This window comes from Varanus komodoensis, unplaced genomic scaffold (assembly GCF_004798865.1).
Source record: "Varanus komodoensis strain SLA01 unplaced genomic scaffold, ASM479886v1 scaffold42, whole genome shotgun sequence".
Lineage (NCBI taxonomy): Eukaryota > Metazoa > Chordata > Lepidosauria > Squamata > Varanidae > Varanus > Varanus komodoensis.
In genome coordinates, this window is record NW_025335972.1 from 3,766,462 (window position 1) to 3,782,746 (window position 16,285).

At 44.3% G+C, this 16,285-nt stretch overlaps 2 protein-coding genes across 2 annotated transcripts in view; one reads left to right on the top strand and one right to left on the bottom strand.

Annotated features, from left to right (window-relative positions):
- Window positions 1-3,880, top strand: part of SHFL (shiftless antiviral inhibitor of ribosomal frameshifting) — a 48,794-nt gene extending 44,914 nt beyond the window's left edge. The window contains exons 12-13 of the mRNA XM_044443540.1: window positions 207-211; window positions 3,869-3,880. The gene's annotated coding sequence lies outside the window, so the exon portion shown is untranslated. The remainder of the gene's footprint in view (window positions 1-206; window positions 212-3,868) is intronic.
- ANGPTL6 (angiopoietin like 6) overlaps window positions 1-14,766 on the bottom strand; it is a 34,211-nt gene extending 19,445 nt beyond the window's left edge. The window contains exon 1 of the mRNA XM_044443535.1: window positions 14,722-14,766. The gene's annotated coding sequence lies outside the window, so the exon portion shown is untranslated. The remainder of the gene's footprint in view (window positions 1-14,721) is intronic.
- Between the last annotated feature and the right edge of the window lie 1,519 nt (window positions 14,767-16,285).

Here is a 16,285-nt window from a genome sequence, read left to right on the forward strand (position 1 = left end):
TAAGTAGAGGTGGCAAGATTACACAGAAGAACTATACAAGAAAGAGCTTAACGTCCCTGATAACCACGATGGGGTGGTCACTGACCTCGAGCCAGACATCCTGGAATGTGAAGTCAAATGGGCCTTAGGAAGTTTGAGCAACAACAAAGCTAGGGGAGGCGACAGTATTCCAGCTGAGCTATTCAAAATCCTAAAAGACAATGCAGTAAAAGTGCTACACTGAATATGCCAGCAAATTTGGAAAACTCAACAGTGGCCACAGGATTGGAAAAGGTCACCTTACATTCGGATCCCAAAGAAGGGCAGTCCCAAAGAATGTTCAAACTACCGCACCATTGCACTCATTTCAAATGCTAGCAAAGTTATGCTCAAAATCCTACAAGCTAGACTCCAGCAGTATGTGGACCAAGAACTACCAGAGGTACAGACAGGATTTCGAAGAAGGAGAGGAACTAGAGATCAAATTGCCAACATATGCTGGATCATGGAGAAAACTAGGAAGTTCCAGAAAAACATCTACTTCTGCTTCATTGACTATGCTAAAGCCTTTGATTGTGTGGATCACAAAAAATTGTGGCAAGTTCTTGAAGAGATGGGAGCACCACCATCTTATTTGTCTCTTGAGAACCTATATGCGGGTCAAGAAGCGACAGTGAGAACTGGACACGGAACCACTGAGTGGTTCAAAATTGAGAAAGGAGTTTGGCAAGGCTGTATACTGTCGCCCTGCCTATTTAACTTATATGCAGAGCTCATCATGAGAAAGGTGGGGCTAGATGAATCACTAGTTGGAATTAAGATTGCTGGGAGAAATATCAACAACCTCAGATATGCAGATGATCCCACTCTAATGGCAGAAAGTGAAGAGGAACTAAAGAGCCTCTTGATGCGGGTGAAGGAGGAGAGTGCAAAAGTTGGCTTGAAACGCAACATTAAGAAAAATAAGATCATGGCATCTGGTCCTCTTCCTGGCTATTAGATGGGGAAGAAATGGAGGTAGTGACAGATTTTATTTTCCTGGGCTGCAAGATCACTGCAGATGGGGACTGCAGCTAAGAAATTAAAAGACGCTTGCTCCTGGGGAGGAAAGCTATGGCAAATTTAGATAGCATACTAAAAAGCAGAGACATCACCCTGCCAACAAAAGTGTGTATGGTCAAGACTATGGTTTTCCCAGTTGCAATGTATGGCTGTGAAAGCTGGACCATAAGGAAGGCTGAGCACCAAAGGATTGAGGCCTTTGAATTGTGGTGCTGGAGGAGACTCCTGCAAGTCCCTTGGACCTCAAGGTGATCAAACCGGTCAGTCCTTGAGGAGATCAACCCTGACTGCTCTTTAGAAGGCCAGATACTGGAGATGAAACTCAAGTACTTTGGCCACCTAATGAGAAGGAAGGACTCCCTGGAGAAGAGCCTAATGCTGGGAACAATAGATGGCAAAAGAAGAAGGGGACAGCAGAGGATGAGGTGGCTGGATGGAGTCACTGAAGCAGTTGGTGTGAGCTTGAGTGGACTCCGGGGGATGGTGGAGGACAGGAAGGCCTGGAGGAATGTTGTTCATGGGGTCGTGATGGGTCAGACATGACTTCGAAAGCAGCCCTGTTGACAGATGTGATTAGGAAGAGGAAAAGCCGTACCCTAGAGTGTTCCAGGAAAATGGAACAGGCTTTTGAAGACCTGAAAACCTGCCTTCGCAGTCAACCCATTGTATGGTCGCCAGATTTCTCCTGGCCTTTTATCCTACAGACTGATGCTTCAACTGTGGGCCTGGGGGCAGTTCTGGTCAATGGAGAAATGGTGGCTGAACTTCCAGTACTCTACTTAAGTTGTAAGAAGGAGCCATGAGAATGCCAATATATGATAGAGAGGGAGGCTCTAGCTGTTAAATGGGCTGTTCTGGCCCTGAGACACTATCTCTGGGGTGCCCCATTTACATTGTTCACTGACCATGCTGACCATGCTCCGCTCCAATGGCTGAATAGAATGAAGGATGACAATCCTCGCCTTACCCATTGGTATTGGTATTTAGCATTACAGCCATACGCCTTTACAGCCCAGCATAGACATGGTGTCCAACATGCTAATGCTGATTTCTTTTCCTGCCAGAGTTTCCTGCTGGGCTATTGCATGGAGATGGTGAACCCCTCTTGAAGAGGGGTACATGTAAGGAAGTAGAGAGGCTCACCCATTTCCCTGAGGCATTCAATGGAGCAGGGCCGAAGACAACAGGGCATGGCGAGGAATCTGCTTCAGCAGAATGACGCATGGGACTGCAACAGCCAGAATACGTGAGCAAGTGTGCAGCTGTGCAGAATTGTTGGCTGGGGAAGGAACAGCTGGGTTGGGTGGAGTGGTACTCTGGAAGAGGAGATAAAGAGGAAGCAGAGGAAGGGATGGAGGAGAGAGTGAGAGAGAGACAGAGAGAGATGGAGGAGAGGGATGAAGGAAGAGTCATGTGTGGAGATTGTGACGGGCTGGCTTTGCCACCACTTGCAGACAGGTGGACACAAGCCCTGAGGGGAAACTCTGTGACCAAATCACACAGCTCCCTGTTGCTGCAGGGTGAAGCCGCTCATTGCCATAGAGACAGGAAGGAGGAAGGGCCTGCAGGTAAGGGCTTTGATGTTTCGGGCAGCCCAGCCGCTGAAGTTGTAATGAGTAATAAAGAGGCTTGGTGAATGATTGGCTTCCTTGTGTGTTTCCCCATGGAAGTAAGAGAACAAGGTGCCTTTGGCATGTCCCTCCTCCCAATCAGGGCTGTCTTAACAGCATTATGGGCCCTGGGCAAAGCAGTGTACTGGGGCCCCTACGACAACTACAACTACTGTTAATTTTGGAAGTTTTCCCATTTTCTAAGGGTTAACATACGCAGATTAGTATGGGGCCCACGGGCAAGTGCCCATCAGGCCTATGCGTTAAGATGGCCCTGCTCCCAATACTGTCACAGGCACCAAGAAATTTAACCTCATTGTTGGGATTGGAACATGCATTTCTCCAGTCAGCATGGGATTAATTGAAGCCACCCATTATTACATATCTTTGTTTGGAGGACTGTGTGATCTCCAATTCACCTTGTATATTCTGGACTGGCCCCTCCCCTCTTTCCCCCTGGTATACCTAGGAAAGATTCCCATCATTTTCCCCAGTTCTCTTGAGACTGACCTCAGAACCAGGGGAAAGGCTGGTGAACAGCCCACCCATACCATCACTATATCATCTGAAGGAAAGCTCTGGTACCGAAGCCATCAACATTTGGTATAGGGTCAGTGGGCAGGTTATGTGAATGCACAGATGACCACTCAAAGAATGTCAGTTGCCTGAATGACCTGCAGCTGAAGGTGGGTACATACCATGGCCATGCACTTGGTGAAGCCTTGTGAGGCTGCGAAGAGACCAAAAACTGATAGGCATTAAAGCCAATCTAGAACCAGAGGAAATGCCAGTAGTCCAGGTGGATGGTAACATGGAAGTACACATCCTTCAAATCAGTCAAAGCCCCTTGGTGTAGCAACACCAGAAGGTTCTTCAGCAAGGTCATGTAGAACTTCATAGGTAGAATGAAGAAGTTAACGATTTGCAGGTCAAGGATAGGACAGAGGTTGTGGTCCTTCTTTAGGACAGTAATGTACTGCAAGTAGAATCTATGATGGAGATTAAATGGAGGAAAGGGCAGGATCTTTCCCTTTGACAACAATGCGGCTAATTCTTCTGCCAACTCAGGAGAGGGCAGTGTCAAGTGCAAGGAACCAAGAGGTGGAAGAATGTTGAATTCAATGTGATATCCATTCTCCACAGTGGAGAGAACCTGCTGAACCAATGTCATGGCTTCCCAGGCAGGAAGGTAGGTGATTAGGCAGCCTTCAAACTAGATCTGTGCAGCAGGGGGAATGGCTCACTGCAGAAGTCAATGTTATTTCCTCTCAGTGTGCAGATTCTTCTTTTACAGCTGCTGCAACCAAGAACCCTCTGGTGAGGCTGGGTGGAGTGCTGCTGCTGTACAGCTCACGAGAACTACCCTCTGGGCTGGTATGGGAAGAAGCCCCCAGTCCACTTATGTGTCTCTGCTTCTGGGAGGGCATGAAGTCCATTTATTTTGCTGTCATCTGGCATGGCATCCAGCCTCTCACACTGGTCTACAAATTTTGGGAAATTATCGGCCTCTGGGATAAAATGTGCTAATTCTTACGTATTTTGATTAGATGAATTAGAAAACAGGTGATAAAGGTGCTGCTTGGCTAAAGTTTTCAAGATATTTCACAATAAAGATTTATACACAGGCAAGTATATTTGCCTATAAGGGAGGGAGGTGTCTGATGATCATGATGCCTCATAACTTTTCAGCAAAGTACGGTAGAACAATGAAAATGGTACCACATGGAAATGTATAAATTTATCTTCACGTTGAGACTAAAGATTATTACCTAACTGTAATTTATTGTTCTTTTATTGCAAGGTACATTTGTCTTGGTCAGATCTACGCATCGTACAGTTACATCTGGTGGCTTTGAAAGTGTCATTGCTTAACATTTCCAAGGAACAGTTGCATGATATTTTCCCTCAGAAGCCAAGCTGCCTCGAAACTATGTAAACAACGCCACAGGTAACTTCTGCTACATTTGTGGTGAGATTACATTTGCATCTCAAAAGTGCAGTATGACGGCAGTGCTAAAAAAAGCCATACCACCTATATTTTGGATGCAAAATAGGGGATCAGGACAAGAATTGGGTCCCTCATTATTGTTACATTATATGTGCATCTTATCTGCATCATTAGCTAAACAAGAAGAAAAAGTCCATGCTTTTTGTGGTCCCAATGGTGTGGAGGGAACCCACCAATCATAGTAGTGACTGCTATTTTTGCATGGTTCCCCCAGTTGCAAAAGGGATCTCAAGAAAGAAGAAGTGGACCGTGGAATATACAAACATTCCATCCGCACTGCGTCCTGTACCCCATGGTGAGGACTTGCCAATTCCAGATCCACCAGAATCCTACTCTCTAGACTCAGATGATGATAAAGACGATGCGCAGGATGCAACTGATCCGGGGCTGTCGATGTCAGCGGACCCAAACTTTAGCCCACCGTATGCTCCTCCGGAACCACATCTAATTTCACAGAGTGAACTAAATAACCATTCTCATTGCTATATCACATTTTGCAGAAAAGTTATGGAGCACAATTGCACATCCCCCTTGTAATTTTGAATTATTTTGATGCAATATGTACCTGAAGCTGTATCTTGGAAACAGGAGCCAATTAATACTCGTGACTTACTTTTCCTTTATTAGTGACCCAATTCTGGTAAAATTTAGCTACTTTAATTTCTGAGGCTTTTTACTTGTGTGTGACCACCAATTTGGATGGCTTTAAAATAGGATTAGGCAAATTCATGGAGGAGAAAGCTATGAATGGCTACTAGTCCTGATGACTCTATTCTATCTTCAGTAGCAGAAAAATTATGACTATGTACAGCAGTTTCTGGGAAACTTGACTGAGAGAGTGCTGTTGCAGTCATGTCCTGCTTATGGGAGCTTGTGGACAACTGGTTGGCCACTCCAGAATGCTGGACCAGATGGACTATTGGTCTGAAAACATCTGCAAATTAGTAAGTATTCCCTGCACCTTCTCATTCAAAGTATTAATAAAATTTTGAAAAGCATTGAGCCCAACACTGAACCTTCTCTTCAGTTTGAGAAAGTGCCATTGATAAACACTTTCCCAATCTGATTCTGTAGCTATCTTGTGCACTTTTAGCTAGTTTGCTAATCAGGATATAATGGGATACTTTGTCAAAAGCTTTGCAGAAGTCAAGAAAGATTATGTCCAAAGAGTCCCATGGTCTACCAGGGAGGTTACCTAATAAAAAAATGAGATCAGATTAGCCTGGCAGGATTTGTTCTTGAATCCATGTTGGCTTCTAACAATCACTGCATTGGTTTCAAGGTGTTTGCAGATTGACTAATTTATCAAGAGGATCAGACTGACAGTCTGTAGTTCCCAGCTTGTTCCCTCCACCTTTTGAAGATTGGAACAACATTGCTCCCCTCCAGTCCGCTGGCACTTCATCTGTTGTCCATGATTTCTTAAAAATAATAGACAGTGGTTCTGTAAGTTCTTCTGCCAGTTCTTTATTACACTAGGATGCAGTTCATCATCCTAGTTCAAATCATCATGGAGATTTGAACTCATTTAAAGTAAGGAGGTGTTCCTAGACTACTTGCCTATCAATCTCAAGCTATAATCCTGCCCCTTGAGCTTGTACTTTACCTATGCCAGAAGACTGAGTCAATGTAGGAACTGAGGACCTCTGGCTTTTTTTGTTTTTTGTTTTGGTAATTCGCTATCATTTTGCCATCCTCACTAAGTAGTTGAACTGCCATTTCTTTCTCCAGCCTTTTACTGTGCATGTATCTGAAGAAGACTTCTTTGGTGCTTTTAAAATCTAACTTCAGCTCAATTTCAGTTTTAGCCTTCCTGATGCCATCTCTGCTTACTTATACTCTTATAGCCTGGCCTTCCCTTCACTTCCTCTACATGTTCTTTTTTGTTTTTACTTCATCTCTAAGCCTTTGTGAAGCCACACTGGCTTCTTCTGTTACCTTCTACATTTTTTCCTTGTTGGGATTGTTTGTAATTGTGCCTATAGAATTTCCTCTTTTAAACATTCCCACCCATCTTAGACAGCTTTTCTCATTAGAGCTGCTTGTCGTGAGACTTATACTTGTTCTGAGTTTCTTAAGATTGGCTTTTCTAAAATCCAGGATACCTTTTTGACTACATTTGGCTTTTGCTTCCAAGGCTGTTTCTTGCCTCCAACTGCTTTGGACAATTAATGCCCCTGAATCCATCTCTTTCCCAAAACTAGAGAGAACTCCTTAGTCCTAACTCCTAGTCTTTCTGTTTTTCTCTCTTTCTCACTAGACCCTCATCTTGCCTCTCACATCATGCATCAATCCAGTGCCAGGAAACAGTGTTAAATCCTTGAGCTGCACACTGCAGCCCATAAGGATATGATTTCTAATTTCCTCTTAAGGCAGTTTTAGAATAACTGTGTCAAAGAATTCAGTGTACTAGGTGTGATCTCTTCCAACTCTGACTTTCCTTGTACTTTCTGGCAAGTCCCAAATACAATGTGGTAGGGTAGCTTGCTGCATGACTGCTGCCTTGCTTGGGAGGGTATTGCTTCCTACAAAATACAAGAGGTTTCAGAATGGACGTGAGAAACACACAGTACACTGGCAACAAAGGCAAGCCTACAGGCCGGGAGTCACCTGGATGGTTGTCCTACAAGAGTGTGGCATCCCCAAAATGTCACAGGCACCTTCCTTGTATCTTCAGGCTTCCTTTGAAAGATCTTTTTAGAAAGTATAAGCTTTTAGCCCAGTGGCCTTACAGACTGTGGCTTTCATCAGTCCTAGCCCACACAGCCAATGGCAAGGGATGGTGAAAGTTAAAATCCAAGCATATTTGCAGGGCCACACATTCCCTATTCTTGTTATACTTACAGAGATATGCAGAGGGGCATATAGACAGCAAGCAGTTCCCAAACTGACCCATACTATTGCCTTCCAGTATTCTACCTAAGAGTACCTGGACCAGGATCCAGACAGACCCATGCAACATGCTTCTATATACATGGGGGGCATTTTTCATTGCAGTAGCAATCCTCCAACTCCAGTATCTTACGGGTGCTGTTACAAAGTTCCCCCAACCTCTGAGAGAAGGGGGCATGAGGTGCTGTTGCCATAGGCAGGAGGTAAAAAGCTCTCACACCAAAACAAAACACTACATGCAGTGCTTTGGATCTCAGCCTTTTTTTTTCATAATGCCATTCTATTTTAGTGAACTCATTTAAGAAATTAAATAACTTTAATATAAATCTGCACAGCTTTCATATTTAAGTTTTTTTTGTGGGGGTGGATTATTTATCTGTTTTACACTGGCCTGTGAGGCGTGTGTGTATACACTCACTCACTCACTCACTCACTCACACATGAATTAGCTTTAACAGTCTTCAGCTAAGGTAATCGATCCCTGCATGGTGCTGGTGGGGGTGATGGGGAGCTTCACAGGAGTAAAACTTGTTGATTATGGAAAGGGCAGCTTCCTGACTAATACTGGCCTTTAAGCCTTCCATGACAGCAAATACTGCTCTTCCCAAATTCTTGTACACAGAGTACAACAGAACATGCATAAGAAAATGTCCTAGTGGACTATGTCCCCTAAGTAGTGTGTATCTCAGTTTTTCTTGATATTAGCGTCCAGATGCTTTGGAATACAGTTCCCATCGCCCTCAGCCAGCATGGCCAATGGTCAGGAATGTTGGAATGGGATTCCAAAACATCTAGAGGGCACCAGCTTACTGCACATGAAGGGCTATTTGGAAGTTCAGCTTTGTGGTGAAGGATTCCCTAATATAGGACCTCAGGAACACTGCAACCTTCAGCAGATTCTGTCCAAACTGATGAAGACTAGAAACTTGGTATGCAGTGCTGAGAAAAGGCTCCTTACCAGACCGCCACCAGTTTGGACTGGAATATTACAGAACCAGTTATTATGCAACTAATTGCTAAGCATAATGTGATTGTGTTTTTAGAGTGAGATTTACTTACTGGGGTCCTGTCCATTCCACACACTTTGGGATTATTTCCTGCTAACAGAGTATCATTGAACTGGCTTGCCCTAAGCTTCCCATGATCTAGGGTCTAAAGAAGGGGTTTTTGTATCTTGCTAGCTACTTGATGTTTATACTGGCGGGTTAGGGCAGCTAATACTTCTCCCACTAAAGGGGCCTCAGCAACACCCTAAGCTATCACTGCTCAAATATTTCTTCAACCCCAGCAAAAATGTGTATGTGTGTGAACATAGGCCTGGTAGTAAAGTTGACACTGTTTGGATAAAGTCTCCCTCCCATTTGCTTCTCCCAAGGGAAAACTCTAATTGTGATGTGGATAGTTATAATAATGTTGTTGAAGAGAAAGTTTTGGCACCTCTGCATGACAAGGTCCGCCTGCCAAAATTCATTTTTTTATGGCAAAAGAACGCAAGCTCTATCCCATTCTGCATCTGGTTGCTTTAGCAGGGTCCAAATGAACCCCAGAGCCCTGAACTTGGAGGAGAGGTCTTGTGGGGCCCTGAGTACACCCACCGGATTTTTCTCCTCCTAGTCAGATGCTGTTCCAGGTCCAGAAAATCCTTCATCTGCGTGTGTGAGTGTTTAATGGTATTTAATGGGAAATAGAGGGCAGTCTAATCAGACTGAAATTGTTTTAACTGCTCAAACCGCTTTACATTCTGTTTTAAATTTTGTATATTGAAATGTTATGTGGTTTTATTGTACCTGTGATTTGCACGTTTAAGGAACTGTTCTGAACTGTCCAGAAATCTTTAGATATTGGGCAGTATATCATGCATACCCTGTATAAAACTTTTCTTGAACCAAACAGCTAAGAGTTGCAGTGGAGAAGAAGGCCAAAGCTCAGTATGCACAAAGAGCTACCCATACTCCTGGTTTGGTAATGAAGCACGGGGAAATGTTTGTTTTCTTCCATGCTAAACACAAGAGGTCAGCCTTATACACAGCTGATGTCAGTCCTAGGGACAGGCGGAGAGACCAGTGCTTGTAGATGGCCAAAATGCACTGCCTGGACACGTGCATCCTAGCTCCAACACTGATCAGTGTACATATGTTGCCTCTTCTATCTGGAACATTTCCACAAGTCTGTTAGAGCAGGACAGCAATGGGACCAATTGCCAAGGGAGGTCAGGGGCTCTTCCACACGGGAGGCATTCAAGATGCATCTGGAAAGCCATCTGTCAGGGATGCTTTAACTCGAGTCTTGCACTTAGCAGGAGGTTGGACTCCATGGCCTTATAGGCCCCTTTCAACTCTACTATTCTGTGCTTTTATGACTGCTTTCCTAGTGACATTATCCCTTTGCCAGTGATAAGCATGAAGAAGCAGAAAACCTCAGGGCCAAAATCAAAAGGCAGTGTTATCATGAGTTGGTTGCCATTGGTGGCAGGTCACAAGGGGCATTACAGGCAGCAGCTTGGGAGACTGAAGTTCTCCTGTGTGGTTGCACTCTTGCTCATCTTCTCTTCAATTCAGCAAGATGTGTGCAAGAGCCTGGATTATGGATCATATGAATCAGTAAGAAGGGAGGGTCATATGTATTTTCCAACTCAAGTGCCAAAATCTATCAGACTGGATCTGGGAGACTCTGCTGACCTGACTGTGTTGACAAACTTACAGTATTAACCCTGGTGGCAAAACAACTGTGGCACAAAACCAGAAATAACAATCATAATATTAGGACTGTAATGCCATAGGAATTACAAACACTTCCCAAATGTTAGCATCTTACAGCAGCCCTGCAAGGAAGGCTTTTATATCATCCCCCACCTCATTTTGCAGGTACATTGTGGCTAAATTTTAGGCATAATAACCTGTCAATGAGTTGGTAGCTAAGGTAAAATTGAAACCAAAATCTTCCTTGCCTGCAGCTCAACATTTTAACTACTAAATGTGACAGCAACTATGTATGATGGGGTTTCCATACTAGTTGCAGCCCATTCCCATGAAGACATTTCCAGCTGCCTTTTAGGGAAGGGCCATAACTCATTGGTAAAGCACCTGCTTTGCACGCAGAACCCTAAGTTCAACACAGACGGAGATGGGAGGGAAAGCTGTGCCATTCCACCAGTCTTGCGGAAAGACCTCCTGCTAAAGTCTTCTCTCTCCTTCAGCTGTCACCACCAGCAGCCATTCCAGCAAGTGGAGATGAGAGAGATGAGAGTCCTGCTAAGAAAAAGTTTAATTCTGCCCCCCCCTTCCCATCCTTTTCCCCCTCTGTGCTGTGTATTTTTAGATTGCAAGCCTGTGCGGAGGGGCTGTCTTTTTTTACTGGCTGGATGTGAGCTGCCTTGGGAGCCTCTTTGGCCAAGGAGCTGGATAAAAATCATTCAAAACACACATGGCTGGCTGGGCAATGCTGGGAATTGGAGGACCTCTTCTGTCTAAACATATATAGGATTGTGTCCTATATATGTTCATCCACCCATCCTGATGACCACACCAGGCTAAATGGGAAAATAATCTGGGGGCATAAGGCCCCTTCCTATACCCACTACCTCTTTGTGCCCAGATCTGCTAGTGGAAGCAGCTGCAGGAAGGCACCCTGAGGGCTTCTTGGCACAACACCTTTTGCGGCCAGCAAGTTCCTGTTTCTGCATATAGATGCCATCAGTTGTCAAGAGTACCCAAAGGATGAAAAGTATGTGCCCCTTAACATTAAAACAGACAAGGAAAGAATTTCATCACCACCATATACAAAATGTGCATATTTTGAAGGGAAGAGCTGTGATTTAAATCCCAGAGGATCCCTTGTAATTAACACCATATGTGTGTGTACTTTTTGTCCTCTGGGGAGGTACTCCCAAGTACAGAATGTTTCATGGCATTCTCAATTACTATGAACAAGTGGTTAGTGAGTGTCTTTTGGAAAAGAACTTGGATGGTCCCAACATTTACTGGTGGATGTTTGGAATCCAGTCTCTGGACGGTAAATTCCCCCTCAGGGATTGGAGAGAGGGAGGAAGAGAAATGCTTTGGAAGCAGAGATACAATATGAGCTGAGACACAGCCCTTCCTCTCATTCATGCAACGCACGTATGTTTCTGCTGGTTCACTTCAGACTACGTGTGTGTGGAAGGGTTGGGGGGGGGGCAAACATAGTGGAACATGGGGGTGGGGAGGGTTAACATAGTTTCTGTACAAAAATCTTGTCTGCACAAAGAAAACAAGCATGTCAGACAGGAGACGGGGCTAGAACCCTTCTCCTTGATATGCCAGTTTTCTTTGGGAGGGCAACTGGCTTTCCTTTTTTGTAAGTCAGAGCTGAGGAGGCCAGTTACAGTTTGTCAAAAGAAAGGACAGGTATCACCAGAGAAGTGAACAGAAGAGGACACACATATATTGATTAGTATACATAAATGCACATGTTAAAATAATCACTACAGTTACAATAGAGCAAACACTGGTCAGGAAAGCCTTGCTCAGTCTGTTGTTCAGATCCTAACTACGAAGGACAATTTCAAGGCCCTTGCTCTCCCTTCAAATGGTTCTTTATCTTTAAAGCAGACTTGAACTAAAGTACCATTCAAATAGAGGATGCCTTCAAACAGGAGACTGTCATCTGACAGTGTTTCAAATAGAGGATTGTCCTCTGAAAAGTAGGACACACAACCACCCTAGCAAGGACATACAGTGACATGAGTCTCTACCTATGGTCTGGGGTGGTACAGCCCAAAGTGGTGAAAATTGGTCAGAGAGAGGCAGAGACCATTGTGAGTGAGTGAAAGATGATGTGTCTTCAGGGTGCTGGAGCTCTCTCTGGGAATCGGATACCATCTGGAAAATCTGCTGCCTATTGTCAGTGCCTGCTTGTTTCCACCATAGTCTGTTTTTGCAATTTTTCAGAAAATAAATATTCCAAAGATACCACAATTCCAGCAAGTCCTCATTAAATTAAAATTAAAGCTACTCCTGTACTTTCTCTCTGCCTGGGAAAGTGAACTATGCATAACGATGTGAAGTGCACTTATAAGGAAAGTCCATCACTTGGGGCCCAGCTAGAGGTGACATCAGCTGCAGTTTTGCATTTACTGTGATCAAATTCTTTTAATTAAAATAACAGGTGAGGGAAACCCCAGGTCAGACTGGGGATGTTGGCAGGCAGGCAGGCCGGCAGGCAGGCAGGCAGGCAGGAGGGGAACAAAGCCTTTTCTCTTGCCATGGTCTTGAAGAAAATGCCACCCCATCTACGACTTGCACTGGGAATAAAGTTCCCTTTGGTGCCAAATAACAGCTTTGGAGGATAGTGCCAATTTTTATTTATTATTTATTTATTTAGGGAACTTCTATGCCGCCCCATTCGCCGAAGCCTCGGGGCGGCTCACAAACATAACACAATTTTTGTCAGGACTGTGGCAGGGATGGAAAGGTTTTACTCCCCCTCCCTTCCTAAAACAATGTGCACTTTTGGTAAAAATAATACTTTCACAATGAATGCAGACGCTTATTTAGTGCAATATGCAATTTGGTCTTCACTTGCTTAATTTGGGATTTGGTTGCTCCTATTTAATATGCATAAGAATTTGTACATTTTTTTTGGTATGATGGTGCATTTGTAGCCGTTTAATCAAGGAAGGCTTCCATCTCCCCGCCGCTCCCATGCCACCAGTTGTGTTTGGGCTGCAGTACTCCACTACTCAGTGTCCAATTCAGTGTTGCTTGTTAAATACAATGTTTCCCCATTCACTCTAGTTATCCCTGATACACAATGTCACTGACAACAACACACAGGTAGAGACATGGGCCTGCAAAATTACTGTGCTGTTTTTAAAGGCTAAAGACTGGCTGGGCCATGCTAGGGGTAGTAGGACCTTTTTCTAGCTAAACACACATAAAATTTCCCCTTTAAAGCCTTCTGGATTGAACATAATTGGCACTCATAATTACTTTAAAAGTGGGTGGGTGTGAAGAGGGAAAGAATAGAGTAAATATGAATAAGGTGCTCCTGAGGTGGCACCTAAAGATGTGCCAGAATAATTCCAGGCCATGTGAACCCAAATGCAAACATCGCCAAAACAATAAGGCAACAAAACAACAGAAATTATATAAGATCCCATAGACACCAGTTGATTTGTGTATGCTAAATACCATACATTGTGTATGGTGATTGCACATTGATAAGGAGTTTTGTTTAGTGTAGGACATTCTCTGAGGACAGCGCATTTTCTGAAATGTTTGACAAGTTGGCACAAAATAGACCATCACCTCTGCAATTCTTTATCAATTTGTTGGTTTGGGGTTTGTTTGTTTTGTTGTCCGAGTTAGTTCCACTTAAGACTGAACCTCAGACCTCAGTTCCTGCATTCTGAAGATATGCTGAAATATCAGTCACAAGAAGTGATACGAGCCCCATTCCTTCCCTCCATACAAAGCATCCAGTGTGAACAAGGTCCGCCGAGTAAGTGGTTGATCATCTGAAGCCTTGCTCCACGTAATTTGTATACACACACTTTTTGAGGGTGAAACATCATGCCAGTTGGGCTTTCCTATGACCAAATACTCATGTGGACAACCTGGTTCACACTGGAAGATGGAAGGGAGGGTTCTCACGCTGTTCCCCCAACAGGCAGTTTCACAAGTTTCTCCCCAAAGGTACAAATGATAGCTGAGAGAGACTAAAAATCACTTGCCAAGGCTTGCTACATGTTTCTTTTTGGCATGGCTCCTACATCTTTAACAACTGAGGGAAGGAACACGTGTAGAAAGTACCCCTTCTGAATTTCTGTTATGCAGCTGTTGCAGCAGGGATGGAGGAGCCTGTGACCTTCTAGACACCATACCTGACTTGCTGGTGGAGTCTCCAGGCAGGTGGAGTCTAACAACATCTGGAGGACCATGGGTTGCCCTCCTCTGTGTCATTGGCACATGGGCTGTTCCATGAACACAAAGTGCATCTCTCCCATTGTGAGATGTGCTGGTGTTGCTGCACTTGGAAATTGGGCATCTCCTTGTGGGGGTCAGTGCATGACTCTCGCCTTACACCAGAAGTCAATTCTTCCCCCTGCTCTTGCTTAATGCCAAAATATACTTTTAAGATTTCGGACAGAAAAACTGGAGGGGGAAATGAATAGAAAAGACTTGTGCCTACCTTTAATTTACAGGGCCCAGGTTCCGAAGACAGCGTGCGTTCTCCTGTTCACCAGTCTGGGCAATCTCCTGCTGAGGCTGCTCAGTTTCCTAGCAGTACATTGCAAGAAGAAAGGGAACGGAGGTCTCGTTTAGAAGAAACAAGATCCGAAGCAAATGGAGGAGATCCCAGCCCCTGCATCCCCTCCCATCCTCACATCTTTCCCACACTAAGCAAGGACAGACCATCCCTCCCCTCCCCAGAGGCTAAGCAGCCTCCTGGGATGGGGACCTCCATGCTGACCTTACAGCCAAGGCCTGTAAATATTTACATCTCACTCATTCCAGATGTTCCCTAAGGCCCTGCCCCTGCTGAGGAGAGCTGCGCACTTTCTCTCTCCCTTTCTGACTGCATGTCTGGCTCTTGCTTGCTTGCTCAGCTACTTTGATCTGGAAGCTGGAGCTTGGCAGCCAAAAGTTTCCACCAAGTCTCGTGAATGTGCCGCCAGCTTCCCTACCCACCCCCACCCAAGCAGTGTCAGTGAGGATGGAGGGGACCTGCCTTGAGATCATCCTCTGCAAAGGAAAGATGTGGCAAGAGCCAGAGGCAGCAATATTAGCAGGAACTGGAGTGAGTCTTCCTGTCATTTGAGAGACAAAAATGATGTGACCTAGCTCTTCTTCCGTAAAAGTGCTACAAGGTAACTCTGCAAGTTCTTGCAGAGCAAGTCTGTGAGGCAGTTTCCCAATAAATAAGTAGTAAGTTAAAACACCACCTATTTATTGGCCAGCTGATGCCACGTATTAGCTAATGTGCAATGTGCTCCAGAAAGCCCTGATTAAAATCTCATCACAGTCCTGAGCTTATTTGTGGGGTGACTAGAAACTGGAAACTACAGTGTGTTAAAGGCATTTATTGTAGGCCATCCTAGGGGGCTATTGGCATTCCTGAAAAGACTGTGAATTTAGCAACTAAAGTTTCTTCTTAGCCAGAGAAAGTGGTAAGAAAACTTCACCCTAGGGATGGGTGAACAAGCAACATTTATGTTCACCAAGATTCTCCAGACACCAGCTTGATGATCCTCCTGATTTCTGTGAACATTTGCAAGCACTGTTGGATTTGTGCAAATGGGAAAACTGACTGCAACTGAATGGGGAAATTGAATAAAAATGTATTTTTCAAAGTGTGAAGTTGAGCATTTTCAAAATTAGCACAATTTCAAAATCCCTTTCCCCAAAATTAGCATAATTAGGGTTGCATTTGGGATTGTAAAAGGGCATTCTTAAGTGTTTTGTGAATGGAAACAGCTATTTTGTATCTCTACTCACTAAATTTCTGTGGGTCAGAGTTGTTTTTAAAGAAACAGAGCCAGTAAAAAGGCAGCCACTCTTGGTTATTAAGATGAACCAGTTAGGAGTGTAAACCCTTTTGCAAATTAGAAGTGACATGTACATAACATATGTTAATTCACATCCCCATTTGACAATTCTTTAATATGCCAGAGAAAGATAATGAACAGATGGGTGAAGTCAGTTATAGACTTCCAGTAACATGGCACCTCTAGGGCCTGAAAATTAGAGACAGA